The sequence below is a fragment of the Nerophis ophidion genome, linkage group LG06 (assembly GCF_033978795.1).
Source record: "Nerophis ophidion isolate RoL-2023_Sa linkage group LG06, RoL_Noph_v1.0, whole genome shotgun sequence".
Lineage (NCBI taxonomy): Eukaryota > Metazoa > Chordata > Actinopteri > Syngnathiformes > Syngnathidae > Nerophis > Nerophis ophidion.
Window position 1 is genome coordinate 15,308,899 of NC_084616.1, and position 16,316 is coordinate 15,325,214.

The window sequence follows — 16,316 nt, forward strand, 5'->3', positions numbered from 1 at the left end:
GTTAATAAAAGCAGAATACAATATTTTGCAAATCCTTTTCAACTTATATTCAATTAAATAGACTGCAATCACAGGTTATTTAACGTTAGAACTAGAAAACATTGTTATTTTTTGCAAATATTAGCTCATTTGGAATTTGATGCCTGCAACATGTTTCAAAAAAGCTGGCACAAGTGGCAAAAAAGACTGAGAAAGTTGAGGGATGCTCATCCAACACTTATGTGGAACATCCCACAGGTGAACAGGCTAATTGGGAACAGGTGGTTTGCATGATTGGGTATAAAACCAGATTCCATGAAATGCTCAGTCTTTCACAAACAGGGATGGGGCGAGGGTCACCACTTTGTTAACAAATGCGTGAGCAAATTGTTTAGGAACATTTGTCAACCAGCTATTGCAAGGAATTTAGGGATTTCACCATCTACGGTCCGTAATATCATCATACAGTTCAGAGAATCTGGAGAAAACACTGCAGGTAAGAGAGGATATTACGGACCTTTGATCCGTCAGGCTATACTACATAAAAAAGTGTAAAGGATATCACCACATGGGCTCAGGAACACTTCAGAGAACTACTGTCAGTAACTACAGTTGGTCGCTTCATCTGTAAGTGCAAGTTAAAACTCTACTATGCAAAGCCAAAGCCATTTATCAACAACACCCAGAAACACCGCCGGCTTCGCTGGGGCCCGAGCTCATCTAAGATGGACTGATGCAAAGTGGAAAAGTGTTCTGTGGTCTTACCAGTCCACATTTCAAATTGCTTTTGGAAACTGCGGACGTCGTGTCCTCTGGACCAAAGAGGAAAGGAACCATCCGGATTGTTCAAAAGTCAGCATCTGTGATGGTATGGGGGTGTATTAATGCCCAAGGCATGGGTAACTTACACATCTGTGAAGGCACCATTAATGCTGAAAGGTACATACAGGTTTTGGAGCAACATATGTTGTCATCCAAGCAATGTTATCATGGACGCCCCTGCTTATTTCAGCAAGACAATGCCAAGCCACGTGTTACAACAGCGTGGCTTCGTAGTAAAAGAATGCGGGTACATTCCTGGCCCGCCTGCAGTCCAGACCTGTCTCCCACCGAAAATGTGTGGCGCATTATGAAGCGTAAAATACGACAGCGGAGACCTTGGACTGTTGAACGACTGAAGCTCTACATAAAACAAGAATGGGAAAGAATTCCACTTTCAAAGCTTCAACAATTAGTTTCCTCAGTTCCCAAACGTTTATTGAGTGTTGTTAAAAGAAAAGGTGATGTAACACAGTGGTGAACATGCCCTTTCCCAACTACTTTGGCACGTGTTGCACCCATGAAATTCTAAGTTAATTATTATTTGCAAAAAAAATAAAGTTTATGAGTTTGAACATCAAATATCTTGTCTTTGTAGTGCACTCAACTGAATATGGGTTGAAAAGGATTTGCAAATCATTGTATTCCGTTTATATTTACATCTAACACAATTTCCCAACTCATATGGAAACGGGGTTTGTATATCATGGGGAAAAAAAATTTCCACCAGTTTTTTTCTTTCTGGTGCAAAATAACAATTGTAGCAAAATTACAACGTACAAGGAATAAGCGGTAGGAAAATGGATGGATGGATTTGCGAACCCATGAGTGCAAATGTCTTACAAGACCAGCACCATTAAGGGACATTTGCCTTGTTCATTTATCTATGACTGAGCAGGAAGGGGCTTGTGTTTGTTGGAAAATGTTCATATTAAGCAACCTGCATCCACATCTGCGGTCCCCTCCAAGGTTTCTCACCGTATCCCATTCGGTTGAGTTTTTCCTTGCCCTGATGTGGGGATCTGAGCCGATGATGTCGTTGTGGCTTGTGCAGCCCTTTGAGACACTTGTGATTTAGGGCTATATAATTTCCACAGCATATTCTGTATTCCTACATAATGGAGAAAGCCTTCGAGTGTCATATGAATATTTATTTTTTCCAAATGTTTAACCAAGAGAGATAAAAAGCTTATCTGCGCAGGAATATGTGAGTAATCTTTACCTGAAGTAGTGGGCGTGGCTTGGCGCCACTGGGCGGGGTCAAGCCCTTCTCCAGGGGGCCCTACCTGCGCCCTCTTCTCCCCGGGGACCGCACACCGCTAGCCGGCCACAGTCAAGGGCTGACCCTCCGCCGTCCTGAGCTGTCCAGCGACGCCGAGGCTCGAAGCCCGAAGCCCGAGCGCCCAACGGGGACGCGTGTGCGTGAACCGAGGAGGAAGACAACTAACCGGTAAGTTTTTTTTTGTTTTTTTTTCGTCCTTTCTTTCAATTCGCTAACTCTTCATTCAAGACCTCCGTCGAATCAGAGGCGTTTAACAGTTCCATACTTAGGAGTTATGACTAGGAATAATTATATTTAATTTTAACGTGTCTTCTTCTGCTGTACGCCGAACATTGATGCATCCTTTAACACAACTCTACTTTACTTTAAACAACAATAAACTATGTTTTTTAAACGTTTTTCACGGTTTAATGCGGTTTCATCTTTCCTTACGGTGCTCTCATTCTAGGCTAATTTACTGGACGTTAGCTTGGAACCGTTTAAAAAGTTAAAATATAAGATAAATAATTTTAAAATACAATTGGTTTTCTCCCTGCGACTCCGAAAGGGACAAGCGGTAGGAAATAGATGGATGTATGGATTTTGGTTTTCTTTATTGGAAAATAAAACAAACGTGTCCGCCATATTATTAGGTACACCTGTGTGGAGGTTAATTACTGTCTTTATTATAAATGCTTTTTTTTTTTTTTTTTACACTGATTTGAATTTTGTGACTAAAATCTTTTACATAAAAAGATGCTGACAAAACGTTTACGAGCAAAATATGTCATTTAAAAAAATAGGTTTGTTACAATACAATGTTGCAACATTCCTTGTGTGTAAATTCAGTGTAAAAAATATTTTTTTTTGTATAAAAATTCAGTGCAGAAAAACTCAAGACTTACTTCAGGTAAATTAAAGGCCTACTGAAATGAGATTTTCTTATTTAAACGGGGATAGCAGCTCCATTCTATGTGTCATACTTGATCATTTCGCGATATTGCCCTATTTTTGCTGAAAGGATTTAGTAGAGAACATCGACGATAAAGTTCGCAACTTTTGGTCGCTAATAAAAAAAAAACCTTGCCTTTACCGGAAGTAGCAGACGATGTGCGCGTGACGTCACGGGTTGTGGAGCTCCTCACGTTGTTTACAGTCATGGCCACCAGCAGCTAGAACGATTCGGACCGAGAAAGCGATAATTTCCCCATTAATTTGAGCGAGGATGAAATATTCGTGGATGAGGAAATTTAGAGTGAAGGACTAGAAAGAAAAAAAAGGCGATTGCAGTGGGAGCGATTCAGATGTTATTAGACACATTTACTAGGATAATTCTGGAAAATCCTTTATCCGCCTATTGTGTTGCAAGTGTTTTAGTGAGATTAAATAGTACCTTAAGGTCGGAGGGGTGCGTCTGAGGGAAGTCACGCAGCTGCAGCAGGACAGAAGCTCCGCTGATGTCTCCGGTAAGAGCCGACTTATTACCACAATTTTATCACCGAACAATACCGGTTGACAATGTAGTCGGGATCCATGTTTGCTTGACCGCTCTGATCCATAGTAAAACTTCACCTCCGGGAATTTTAAACAAGGAAACACCGTGTGTTTGTGTGGCCAAAGGCTAAAAGCTTCCCACCTCTATCTTTCTACTTTGACTTCTACATTATTAATTGAATAAATTGCCATATTTTTGCTGAAAGGATTTAGTAGAGAACATCGACGATAAAGTTTGCAACTTTTGGTCGCTAATAAAAAAATAACATTGCTTTTACCGGAAGTAGCAGACGATGTGCGCGTGACGTCACGGGTTGTGGAGCTCCTCACATTGTTTACAATCATGGCCACCAGCAGCTAGAGCGATTCGGACCGAGAAAGCGACGATTTCCCCATTAATTTGAGCGAGGATGAAAGATTCGTGGATGAGGATATTGAGAGTGAAGGACTAGGGGAAAAAAGGCGATTTCAGTGGGAGCGATTCAGATGTTATTAGACACATTTACTCGGATAATTCTGGAAAATCCCTTATCTGCCTATTGTGTTGCTAGTGTTTTAGTGAGATTACATAGTACCTGAAAGTCGGAGGGGTGTGGCTACGTGTGTAGTGACTGTCAGTGTCTCCGTGGGAGAAGGTAATAGTCGCCGCAGCAGGTGCTGGAGGAAGCAAGCTCCGCTCATAACTACAGTAAGAGCCAACTTGTTACCACAATTTTTTCACCGAAACCTGCCGGTTGACATGTGGTCGGGATCCATGTTCGCTTGACCGCTCTGTTAAACAGCTGTGTTTGTGTGGCTAGAGGGTAAATGCTTCCCACCTCCATCTTTCTACTTGTCCATTATTATTGAACAAATTGCAAAAGATTCAGCAACACAGATGTCCAGAATACTGTGTAATTATGCGATCAAAGCAGACTACTTATAGATTGGATCGGGCTGGAAAATAATGCCCGCTACAACCCGAGACGTCAAACGCATGCGTCATCATATCGTGACGTTTTCAACACGACACTTCGCGGGAAATTAAAAATTGCAATTTGGTGAACTAAAAAGGCCGTATTGGCATGTGTTGCAATGTTAATATTTCATCATTGATATATAAACTATCAGACTGCGTGGTGGGTAGTAGTGGGTTTCAGTAGGCCTTTAATTGAACAAAACATTTACGAGCAAAATATGTCACTTAAAAAAAAATCGGTTTGTTAAAATACAGTGTTGCAACATTCTTTGTGTTAAAAAAATGTTTGTATACAAATTCAGTGCAGAAAAACTCAAGACTCACTTCAGGTAAATTAAGCCTGAAGTAATGATCCGATCTCAGAACCAGCCAATGAGGTGCGTTCGTCTTAAATTGCCCGGAAGTCGGTCTTGCGTTTTGAAGGAACAAATGTTTCCGCACTGAATTTTTTTACACTGAATTTTTATAAACAGAATTTTTCATACCCTAAATTTTTATGCACAAATTTTTTTTACTCTGACTTTTCAACACTGAACAACACTGATTTTTTTTGTACGCTGATATATTTATACACTGAATTTTTATGCACTGAATTTTTATACAATGGATTTTTTACACTCAGTTTTTTAACCTTGATTTTTTTATACACTGACAATTTTTTACACTGAATTTTTATACACAGATTTTTTAATACACTAAAATTTTATGCACATTTTTTTTTACACTGACTTTTCAACACTGTGTTTTATACACTGAATTTTAAAACACAGATTTTTTTACACCAATATTTGTATAAACTGACATTTTTTACACAACAAATTTTTATACAGTGGATTTTTTACACTGATTTTACACTAAATGTTTATACACAGATTTTTACACTCTGAATTTTTATACAATGGATTTTTTTACACTGAATTTTTATGCACTAAATTTTTTTCACACTGACTTTTCAACACTGTTTATTATACACTGAACTTTAATACACTTTTTTTTTTTACACTAACATTTTTATACACTGAATTTGTATGCACTATTTTTTACACTGACTTTTTTAACACGTTTTTTATACACAAACTTTTAATACACAGATTTTTACACAAAATTTTTATACAGTGAATTTTTTACACTAAATTTTTATACACAGATTTTTTTGTATACTGAATTTTTATGCACTACATTTTTTTACACTGACTTCTCAACAACGTTTTTAAACACTGAATTTTAATACATTGATTTTTTTTACAATATTTTTACACACTTAATTTTTTACACAATGGATTTTTTTACACTGATTTTTTTGCATTGATTTTTTTTATACGCTGAAACTTTATACAGTGAATTTTTTTATACAGAATTTTTATACACAGTTTTTTTTATACACTGAATTTTTATGCACAATTTTTTTTTACACTGGCTTTTCAACACTGTTTATTTTGCACTGAATTTTAATATACTGATTTTTTTTACACCAACATATTTATACACTGAATTTGTATGCACTATTTTTTACACTGACTTTTTTAATACGTTTTTTATACACAATTTTTATACACCGATTTTTACACTCTAAATTTTCATACAACGGATTTTTTTTAACTGATTTTTTTATAGACTGATTTATTTTCTCTGAATTTGTATTGAATTAAATTGTAATAATTGTATATGTATATATATATATGTATATATATATATATATATATAATATAATCATTATATATAATTATGCTGACAATCGGGGTCGCGGGGGGCGCTGGCACTTATCTCAGCTACAATCGGGCGGAAGGCGGGGTACACCCTGGACAAGTCGCCACCTCATCGCAGGGCCAACACAGATAGACAGACAACATTCACACTCACGTTCACACACTACGGCCAATTTTAGTATTGCCAATCAACCTATCCCCAGGTGCATGTCTTTGGAAGTGGGAGGAAGCCGGAGTACCCGGAGGGAACCCACGCTTTCACGGGGAGAACATGCAAACTCCACACAGAAAGATCCCATATATATATAAAATTGTCAGCATAATTATATATATATGCTGACAATTATATATATATATATATATAAATTGTCAGCATATATATATATATATATATATATATATATATATATATATATATATATATATATATATATATATATATATATATATATATATGTATATATATATATATATATATATATATATATATATATATATATATATATATATATATATATATATTTATACAGTTCTCACAATTCTAATTCAAAAATTCAGTTGCATAAATTCAGTGTCCAGTGTAATAAAGACACAAATTAATCTTCTTACACTTGTCTGGTCTAATTAGATAAATGTTATCTCATTTGGATTTGTCAAAACTAAATGCATTTGTCATGCAAATGTACATGTTTTATAGTATTACAAACACGTTTCATAGTGGAAGTGCATTATACTGTCTCTAATAGTGTGGTTACTTAGCCGCAGGGAGATCCAATAATCTAAACACATAAGTATGTCAGTGAGTGCAACGTCATCAACCACAGTGGAGAAAAGGGGATATTTTTGCACGATTTATGTGCGTGAGGTACCTACCTGCCTGTTAGTATGTTGGCTGCAAGGCACCTTTTTTTTTTTTGACACACATTCCTGCCAGATTAGCAGCAGCACAGATTAATGGGGAGCACGGCTCAGATTTTCTCCTTGGACTGAGAAGAATGAGAGTCAAACAGGTTTTTTGCTCCAAGATGGAACTCGGCACGTCCCTTTTAATTTCAGCCTGGAACACTCTCCATTATGTTTCCCATGTCACTTCTTTGCATTTTCCTTCTGCCGCTTGGTGGTAAAGTCGGAGGTTCCCAGGGGCCTTCCGAGGTTTAGTCTAGTTTTAATCAGCTCAAGGACCCGACCCTGCACCCTGCTGCTCACGTCAACTCCAACCTGAAGGGTTAAGAGGAACCACGAGTACTTCAACACCTTCAGATGTGCAGTTTGCTTTCATTTTCTTTACTTTACTTTAGTACAGGGGTCCCCAAACTGCGCCCCGTGGGCCGGATCCGGCCTTCCAGCGTCCAAAATCCGGCCCGTAGGAAGTTCCAAGTTAAAATATCTGAATTTCAATTTTATTTTAATATATTTATTATTTTAAATCTGTCCTCTCTAATTCATTTTCTACCGCTTGTTACTCTCGGTGTCTCCTAGCCGCTCAGGCAAATCTTATTGTTTAAAAATGCATTTTCCCATTGATAATTTGACATAATTGCATTCAGAATACATATATATGTATATATACACACAACGGAATATACGTTAGGTCAGGAAAAAACACAGAGGCTATTTCATCCCTACAAGCCTGTTTTGCAGGTTTCCCTGCTCTTCAGGGGATTTTATTATATATTTTATTATAAAATCCCCTGTTTTGCAGGTTTCCCTGCTCTTCAGAGGATTTTATTATATATGCGTCTTTTTTCTACCTCTTATCCCTTTCGGGCCACAGGGGGGTGCTGGAGCCTATGTTATTATAAAATCCCCTGAAGAGCAGGGAAACCTGCGAAACAGGCTTGTAGGGATGAAATAGCCTTTGTGTTATTTCCTGACCTGAAGTGAAGTGAATTATGTTTATATAGCTCTTTTTCTCTAGTGACTCAAAGCACTTTTACATGGTGAAACCCAATATCTACTTTTTACATTTAAACCCGTGTGGGTGGCACTGGGAGCAGGTGGGTAAAGTGTCTTGCCCAAGGACACAACGGCAGTGACTAGGATAACGGAAGCGGGGATCGAACCTGGAACCCACAAGTTGCTGGCACGGCCGCTCTACCAACCGAGCTCTACCGCCTCAACGTGTGTGTGTGTGTGTGTGTGTGTGTGTGTGTATATATATATATATATATATATATATGTATATGTGTGTATATATATATATATATATGTATATGTGTGTATATATATATATATATATATATATATATATATATATATATATATATATATATATATATATATATATACATATATATATATATATATATATATATATATGTATATATATATATATATATATATATATATATGGAGACCCCTGCTTTAGTACTTCACCGCCTTCAATTGTGCAGTTTACTTTTCCATTTCAGGACACTCATGAATTGAGACAACTAAAAAAAGATTCCCATAGAAAATAATTGGAATAGAAAAGTATGTTCCAGGGTCAAACTGTGGCCAACATTAAACATTTTATTATGTGTACAGTAGGGTTTTACGGTATACCGTTAATAGTATAGTATCGCGGTACTAATGAATCAAAAATGGTACTATACTCTGTCTGAAAAGTACCAGTTCGCCATCCTGTCATGACATTGCTGGTTTTACAAGCAGAGGAGCATGTTCGGCAGCGCACAATCACAGAGTACTTACAAGCAGACCCATTGTGTCGACAGAAAAGGGAGAATGGACGCATTTTGGCTTAAAAACTAACGATAAAGGTGAAGTTATAACACTAAAATGCCCAAAAGAAGAGGTGCTTTAAGACATGGCTAGCGAGTTAGCGGCTAATGTCCATCCGCATTCGGCAGTGTTTTAGCTACTTCTAAATCACTAACCCTCACCTTCATGGCAAAAAAATGAAGTAAGTTTCTTACAAGTAACATTATCACTGCAGGATGAGGAATAGCTAAACATGCTTCACTACACACCCTAGGAGGATACAATTGCTTACCGGCGGGGTTGCAGCTTGCTGCGAGGTTTGTTCCCCCGGGATGCAAACGGACGACTCCGGACGAAAGCGTGCAGGTAGGAGAAGATTTATTTATCATAAATCATAGCAAAACAGAAAACATGCAAAAAGGATGTGTGCCGATCGTACACAGACGCTAAGGCAAAAACTTAGCACAGGAAACATTGAAACAAGAACCAGGAATATCCAAAGGTGGCAGTTGCACGAAGCAAACAAAGAAGTCAGGACGAGTGTGGCGAGAGAGGTGAATATATAGCTCTCCGATTAGTGATCGACTGCAGGTGAGCGTGCCGACCACTAACCAGAGGCAGGTGAACTAAATGAATCCCCTTAGAAAGCAAAACAAACCCAGAGGTGCACAAAACAGGAACTAAGGGAGTCCAAAAGTAACATAACAAAAACATGATACCGGCATAAAAATGTAAACAAATGCCACGGATGGAGCTACACCTGACATCCACTGTAATGATACCAAGTACAAGAGTGTAGCTAGTCGATACTACTATGATTACATCAATATTTTTTATCGTCACAAAATCTATTTATTTAAAAAAAAAAATCATATTACGTCCTTGGGACTTAAAGGAAACTAAATGAGCTCAAATACAGCTACAAATGAGGCATAATGATGCAATGTGTTCATACAGCTAGCCTAAATAGCATGTTAGCATCGATCAGCTTGCAGTCATGCAATGACCAAATATGCCCGATTAGCACTCCACACGAGTCAATAACATCAACAAAACTCACCTTTGTGCATTCACGCACAACATTAAAAGTTTGGTGGACACAATGAGACAGAAAAAGAAGTGGCATAAAACACGTCTTAGAAAGTCGGAGAAAGTTGTACATGTAAACAAACTACGGTGAGTTGAAAGACCGCCAAAATTAGTAAGACAAAACGGCGCTCCCCAAACACTTGAATCAGTGAAGCATGTTTAATACAAACAGTGTGCTTTATAACTACTAGGGAGGTTTGTGTCATGTTTGTCCTCCTACAGAAACAATATTAAAACAAAAAATATATTTTTCCCTTTCATCTTTTTCCGTTTTTCATACATTTTTTGAAAAAGCTCCAGAGAGCCACTAGGGCGGCGCTAAAGATCCGAATGCGGCTCTAGAGCCGCGGGTTGCCGACCCCCGTCCTAGAGAAACCCTATTAAAACAAAAATATATATATTTCCCCCGATCTTTTTCTATTTTCATACATTTTTGAAAATCTCCAGGGAGCCACTAAGGAGGCACTAAAGAGCCGCAGGTTGCAGACCGCTGACATAAAGTAACATAGTAGAACTGATCCGCATCACACTAAAAAATTTAATCACTTGTTGCTTATCCCATTTCTGAAATTTCCCGAAAGTTTCATAAAATTCTACTATTAATTTTTTAGCTTTGTTGCAAACTAAGGGACAAAGTAATTAACTTAATCTTGAAAAAAAAAAAAGCAAAGTGCTCCTGTCACTTAAAAGGGAACATTATCACCAAACCTATGTAAGCGTCAATATATACCTTGATGTTGCAGAAAAAAAGACCATGTATTTTTTTAACCGATTTCCGAACTCTTAATGGGTGAATTTTGGCAAATTAAACGCCTTTCTGTTTATCGGTCTTTTAGCGATGACGTCAGAACGTGACGTCACCGAGGTAACACACCCGCCATTTTCATTTTCACATTACAAACACCGGGTCTCAGCTCTGTTATTTTCCGTTTTTTCAACTATTTTTTGGAACCTTGGAGACATCATGCCTCGTCGGTGTGTTGTCGGAGGATGTAACAACACTAACAGGGAGGGATTCAAGTTGCACCACTGGCAAGAAATCTGCCGCCAGACCCCCATTGAATGTGCCAGAGTGTCTCCACATTTGACCGGCGATGACAGACATGGCACAGAGATGTATGGATAACCTGCAGATGCATTTGCAACGATTAAGTCAACAAAATCACAAAGGTGAGTTTTGTTGATGTTGTTGACTTACGTGCTAATCAGACATATTTGGTCGCGGCATGACTGCCAGCTAATCGATGCTAACATGCTACGCTAATGGATGCTAACATGCTATTTACGCTAGCTGTATGTACATTTGAAACTAGATACCCACATTTAATGCGAAACAAACACTTAGCAATCGACGGATTTAAGTTGCTCCAGTGTCACAAGATGTGAAAGTCCTGATCGTTTGGTCCGCACATTTTACCGGCGATGCTAATAAGGCAGCCATGCTATGGGCCACTTTATTAGGTACACCCACGCTATGGCCGAATACCGTCAATAGCTATTCGCTCAATAGCTTCAATTTCTTCTTCAATTTCGTTTTCGCTATCTGCCTCCATACTCCGACCATCTGTTTCAATACATGCGTAATCTGTTGAATCGCTTAAGCCGCTGAAATCCGAGTCTGAATCCGAGCTAATGTCGCTATATCTTGCTGTGGTAACCGCCATGTTGTTTGTATTGGCAGCACTGTATGACGTCACAGGGAAATGGATAGTGGTTTCGAAGATAGCGAAAATAAGGCACTTTAAAGCTTTATTTAGGGATTTTCCGAGACCGGTAAAATTTTGAAAAAACTTCAAAAAATACATCAAACCACTGGGAACTGATTTTTATTGTTTTTAACCCTTTTGAAATAGTGATAATGTTCCCCTTTAAAGGATCTTTGACATAGTGCTTGATTGTATGACGTTATGTATTTATTTATTTATTAGGTAAACATTCTAACATTTACATTGGAATGTAGCCAAAGGGTAGTGTGTGTGTGTGTGTGTGTGTGTGTGTGTGTGTGTGTGTGTGCATACAACATCATACAATATGTTGGTAGTCATATGTCACCTGTGCCTGCAGGGTAAGACGCGCGTCGTCATCGTTTCGAGATCGGTCGGCTTTCTTTCTGTCTGGAAGTTGTGTCTCCAGACTTCTTGATGGCGATTGGCCGATTTTCTCCAGGGTTTTTGCGAGTGTCAAGTTTTATGGCGTGTCAATGAGATTTACAGTTTGATTAATTAGATCAGGTTTTTGGAAACCTATACCATACCATACTAACTGTATTTATGAAGCCCTTTAAAAACAACCACAGTTGAAGAACAAAGGGCTGTACACCACAAAGAAATAGAGGCAATGGACAGACTAAAAAATAACTGTGGAGAGGCGGAGCCAGCAGTCCGACAGAGAGGCAGGGCAAGCCGTAGCCCATGGGTGTCAAACTCTGGCCCGCGGGCCAAATTTGGCCCGCCGTGTAATTTCATTTGGCCCTTGGGGAAATATCAAATTAACATTAGAGCTGGCCCGCCGGTATTATACAGCATTTACCGCTAATACTCATATTTGCAAACCCTCCCGAATTTCACTGTACCTCCCGAAAAACATTTTCCCAAAGGCACTGCCTTCAGCGCCCTCTACAACCTGTCGTCACTTCCCCTTTCCTCCATACAAACAGCGTGCCGGCCCAGTCACATAATATAAGCGGCTTCTACACACAAGTATGTGAATGCAAGGCATACTTGGTCAACAGCCATACAGGTCACACTGAGGGTGGCCATATAAACAACTTTAACAAAGTTACAAATATGCGCCACACTGTGAACCCACACCAAAAAAGAATGACAAACACATTTCGGGAGAACATCCGCACCGTACATTACATTGTTTTATAAAATTGTATTTGATATGCCTTTAATGTTTTTTCGTGTGTTTTTTGAAAGTTGATTTTGCACTATTAAGTTATATAAGTGTTGCTTGTTCCATATTCAGTGTTAAAGCAAATCAGTGTAGCAAACTGAGCAATAATTATTGATATTTTCTTATTGTTATTATTTTTTATTATTTGAAACTGGCTTTTACATGTCACTATAAAGTTATGTAAGCCTTGCTTGTTCAATATTCAATGCAAAAGTTGTCCAGGTCCCTTTTTGAAGGTTAATTTGTTGAACCTTGGCCCGCGGCTTTGTTCATTTTAAAATTTTGGCCCACTCTGTATTGGAGTTCGACACCACTGCCGTAGCCCATTGCAAGATGGCAGCGAGGAGGCCTGGCCTGCAGTCTGACAGTGAGGCTAACTATATTGGATCCACTTTGGACTGGACTCTCACGGTTATGTTAGATCCACTATGGATTGGACTTTCACAATATAAGGTTAGACTCGCTCGACATCCATTGCTTTCGGTCCCCTGGGGGGGGGGGGCTTGCCCACATATGCAGTCCTCTCCAAGGTTTCTCATAGTCATCATTGTCACTGTCACCGACGTTCCACTGGGGTGAGTTTTCCTTGCCCTTATGTGGGCTCTACCGAGGATGTCTTTGTGGTTTGTGCAGCCCTTTGAGACACTAGTGATTTAGGGCTATATATATAAACATTGATTGATTGATTGAAGATGGCGGCGAGGAGGCGTGGACTGCGAGCAAGCAGCAAGGCAGGGTGCGCCGGAATCAACACCGCAAATATTATCTGGTGCGTGGGTCGCCCGGCTGGGCACAATTTAATTCTCCTCTCGCACTGTATAAAAGGGCAGCGGCCGTAAACCCTGGGGGGAGAAGCGGAGAGAGAGAAAGAGCCAGAAGGAAGCGGATGCTGGACGAGATTCGTGCGGTCTGGCCGAGGGGAGAACGCATCAGAGAAGCGCCGCTGCTGCTTGGCAACATTAATCAATCAATCAATCAATGTTTATTTATATAGCCCTAAATCACAAGTGTCTCAAAGGGCTGCACAAACCACAACGACATCCTCGGTAGAGCCCACATAAGGGCAAGGAAAAACTCACCCCAGTGGGACGTCGACAATGATGACTATGAGAGACCTTGGAGAGAACCGAAAGCAATGGACAAACATCCGCTTCCTTCTGGCTCCTTCTCTTGCCGCCTCTCCCCCCGACGTTTACGGCCGCCGCCCTTTCATACAGTGCGAGAGGAGGTTTAAATTGTGCCCAGCTGGGCGACCCACGCACCTGATCACATTTGCGGGGTTGATTCCGGCGTGCCTCGCTGCTTGCTCGCAGTCCACACCTCCTCGCCGCCACCTTGGGCCAAGCTCCGGCGTGCCCTGCCTTGCAGTCGGACTGCCGGCTCCGCCTCTTCACAATAACTTTTAAAACAGAAGTAAAATACACATTGAAAAAGCCAATACAAATCACCCTAAGAACAATTTGTTAGATAAAAAGCAGTTAAAAACAGTTAAAAAAGTTAAAAACAGTTCTTTGTTTGAGGGCAGGTCTGTCTAGTCCTTTGTGAAGTTACTTCAACAGCAAACGCATTCATTGCCAAGAAACGGTTTTAAAGACATTCAGACAATGGCGCAGGTTTGTCTCTGTGCGATACAAAAAATGAATATATCGTGATATTCGAGTATACGTTCTCACGCAGTTGCTTTTAGCTACGGGCCTTACACTACATTCGTTTCTCACTCTTTCTTGTCTCTGCTTCTCACAGAGTTAAAACAAGCGCACCTTCTTACATACATCACATACTGCCGCGCGCGCAATGTCAGACGCTCTCATCCTCATGCCGTGTCCACATAAGTCGTGTTTATTTCCTGCCACAGTTTCTTCTTTGTTCAAAGCCATAGTTTATGGTGCTTGTTTCATGCCACAGTCTTGTTTGTTCCATGCCGTAGTGTATGTTTGTTTACCTCATGCCCTGCCCAAATTTGTAGTTAGATTAACAAATCCGTTCCTACCTTCACGCCTGGTCCGGAATAGTCCGTTTGCATCCCGAGGGAACAAACCCCGTAGCAAGCTAGGGTGTTTGTTGACACAAATGAAGGAAGAAAAGCAGCACATGGTCCATCATCCGGCGGTGGTTTGGATTCAAGCGGGAGGATGTTTTAGAATTATGCGGCAAAAGCGTTGCTACAAAAAGTAGCAGCGATGGTAATGTGTAGCATCATTTGAAAAGTCACCCGCTAGAGATTGAAGAGTGCTTGAAACTCCGCATGTCAGCATCTCCGGCCAACAAAATGCAGAAGCAACCATTTCTAGATGTACAAAGATAGTCAAAAACAGAAGGAGATAACGTCCGCAGGAGCCTACCACATAGCGAAGGACATGCACTGTTTGATTTCCTATTATGCAGCTCCTTTTTATTTGACAGTTATTGAAATATCTTGTGTGACATCATGCACAAAAGTGCACTAATTTGTCAATATTCAGTGTTTTATCGTTCATGGATAATATTGTAAATCAATCAATCAATCAATCAATGTTTATTTATATAGCCCTAAATCACAAATGTCTCAAAGGACTGTACAAACCATTACGACTACGACATCCTCGGAAGAACCCACAAAAGGGCAAGGAAAACTCACACCCAGTGGGCAGGGAGAATTCACACCCAGTGGGACGCCAGTGACAATGCTGACTATGAGAAACCTTGGAGAGGACCTCAGATGTGGGCAACCCCCCTCCTCTAGGGGACCGAAAGCAATGGATGTCGAGTGGGTCTAACATGATATTGTGAAAGTTCAATCCAGAGTGGCTCCAACACAGCCGCGAGAGTTCAGTTCAAAGCGGATGCAAGACAGCAGCGAGAGTCCCGTCCACAGGAAACCATCCCAAGCGGAGGCGGATCAGCAGCGTAGAAATGTCCCCAACCGATACACAGGCGAGCGGTCCATCCTGGGTCCCGACAAGCGGTCCATCCTGGGTCTCGACTCTGGACAGCCAGTACTTCACCCATGGTCATCGGACCGGACCCCCTCCACAAGGGAGGGGGGGAAATAGGAGAAAAAGAAAAGAAGCGGAAGATCAACTGGTCTAAAAAGGAGGTCTATTTAAAAGCTACAGTATACAAATGAGTTTTAAGGCGAGACTTAAATGCTTCTACTGAGGTAGCATCTCGAACTGTTACCGGGAGGGCATTCCAGAGTACTGGAGCCCAAACGGAAAACGCTCTATAGCCCGCAGACTTTTTTTGGGCTTTAGGAATCACTAATAAGCCGGAGTCTTTTGAACCGCAGATTTCTTCCCGGGACATATGGTACAATACAATCGGCAGGATAGGATGGAGCTAGACCGTGTAGTATTTTATACGTAAGTAGTAAAACCTTAAAGTCACATCTTAAGTGCACAGGAAGCCAGTGCAGGTGAGCCAGTACAGGCGT

At 40.1% G+C, this 16,316-nt stretch overlaps 1 protein-coding gene across 1 annotated transcript in view; it reads left to right on the top strand.

The window, feature by feature from the left end:
- Positions 1-2,078: 2,078 nt before the first annotated feature.
- Positions 2,079-16,316, top strand: part of lamb2l (laminin, beta 2-like) — a 155,695-nt gene continuing 141,457 nt past the window's right edge. Inside the window, exon 1 of the mRNA XM_061902749.1 lies at positions 2,079-2,248. The gene's annotated coding sequence lies outside the window, so the exon portion shown is untranslated. The remainder of the gene's footprint in view (positions 2,249-16,316) is intronic.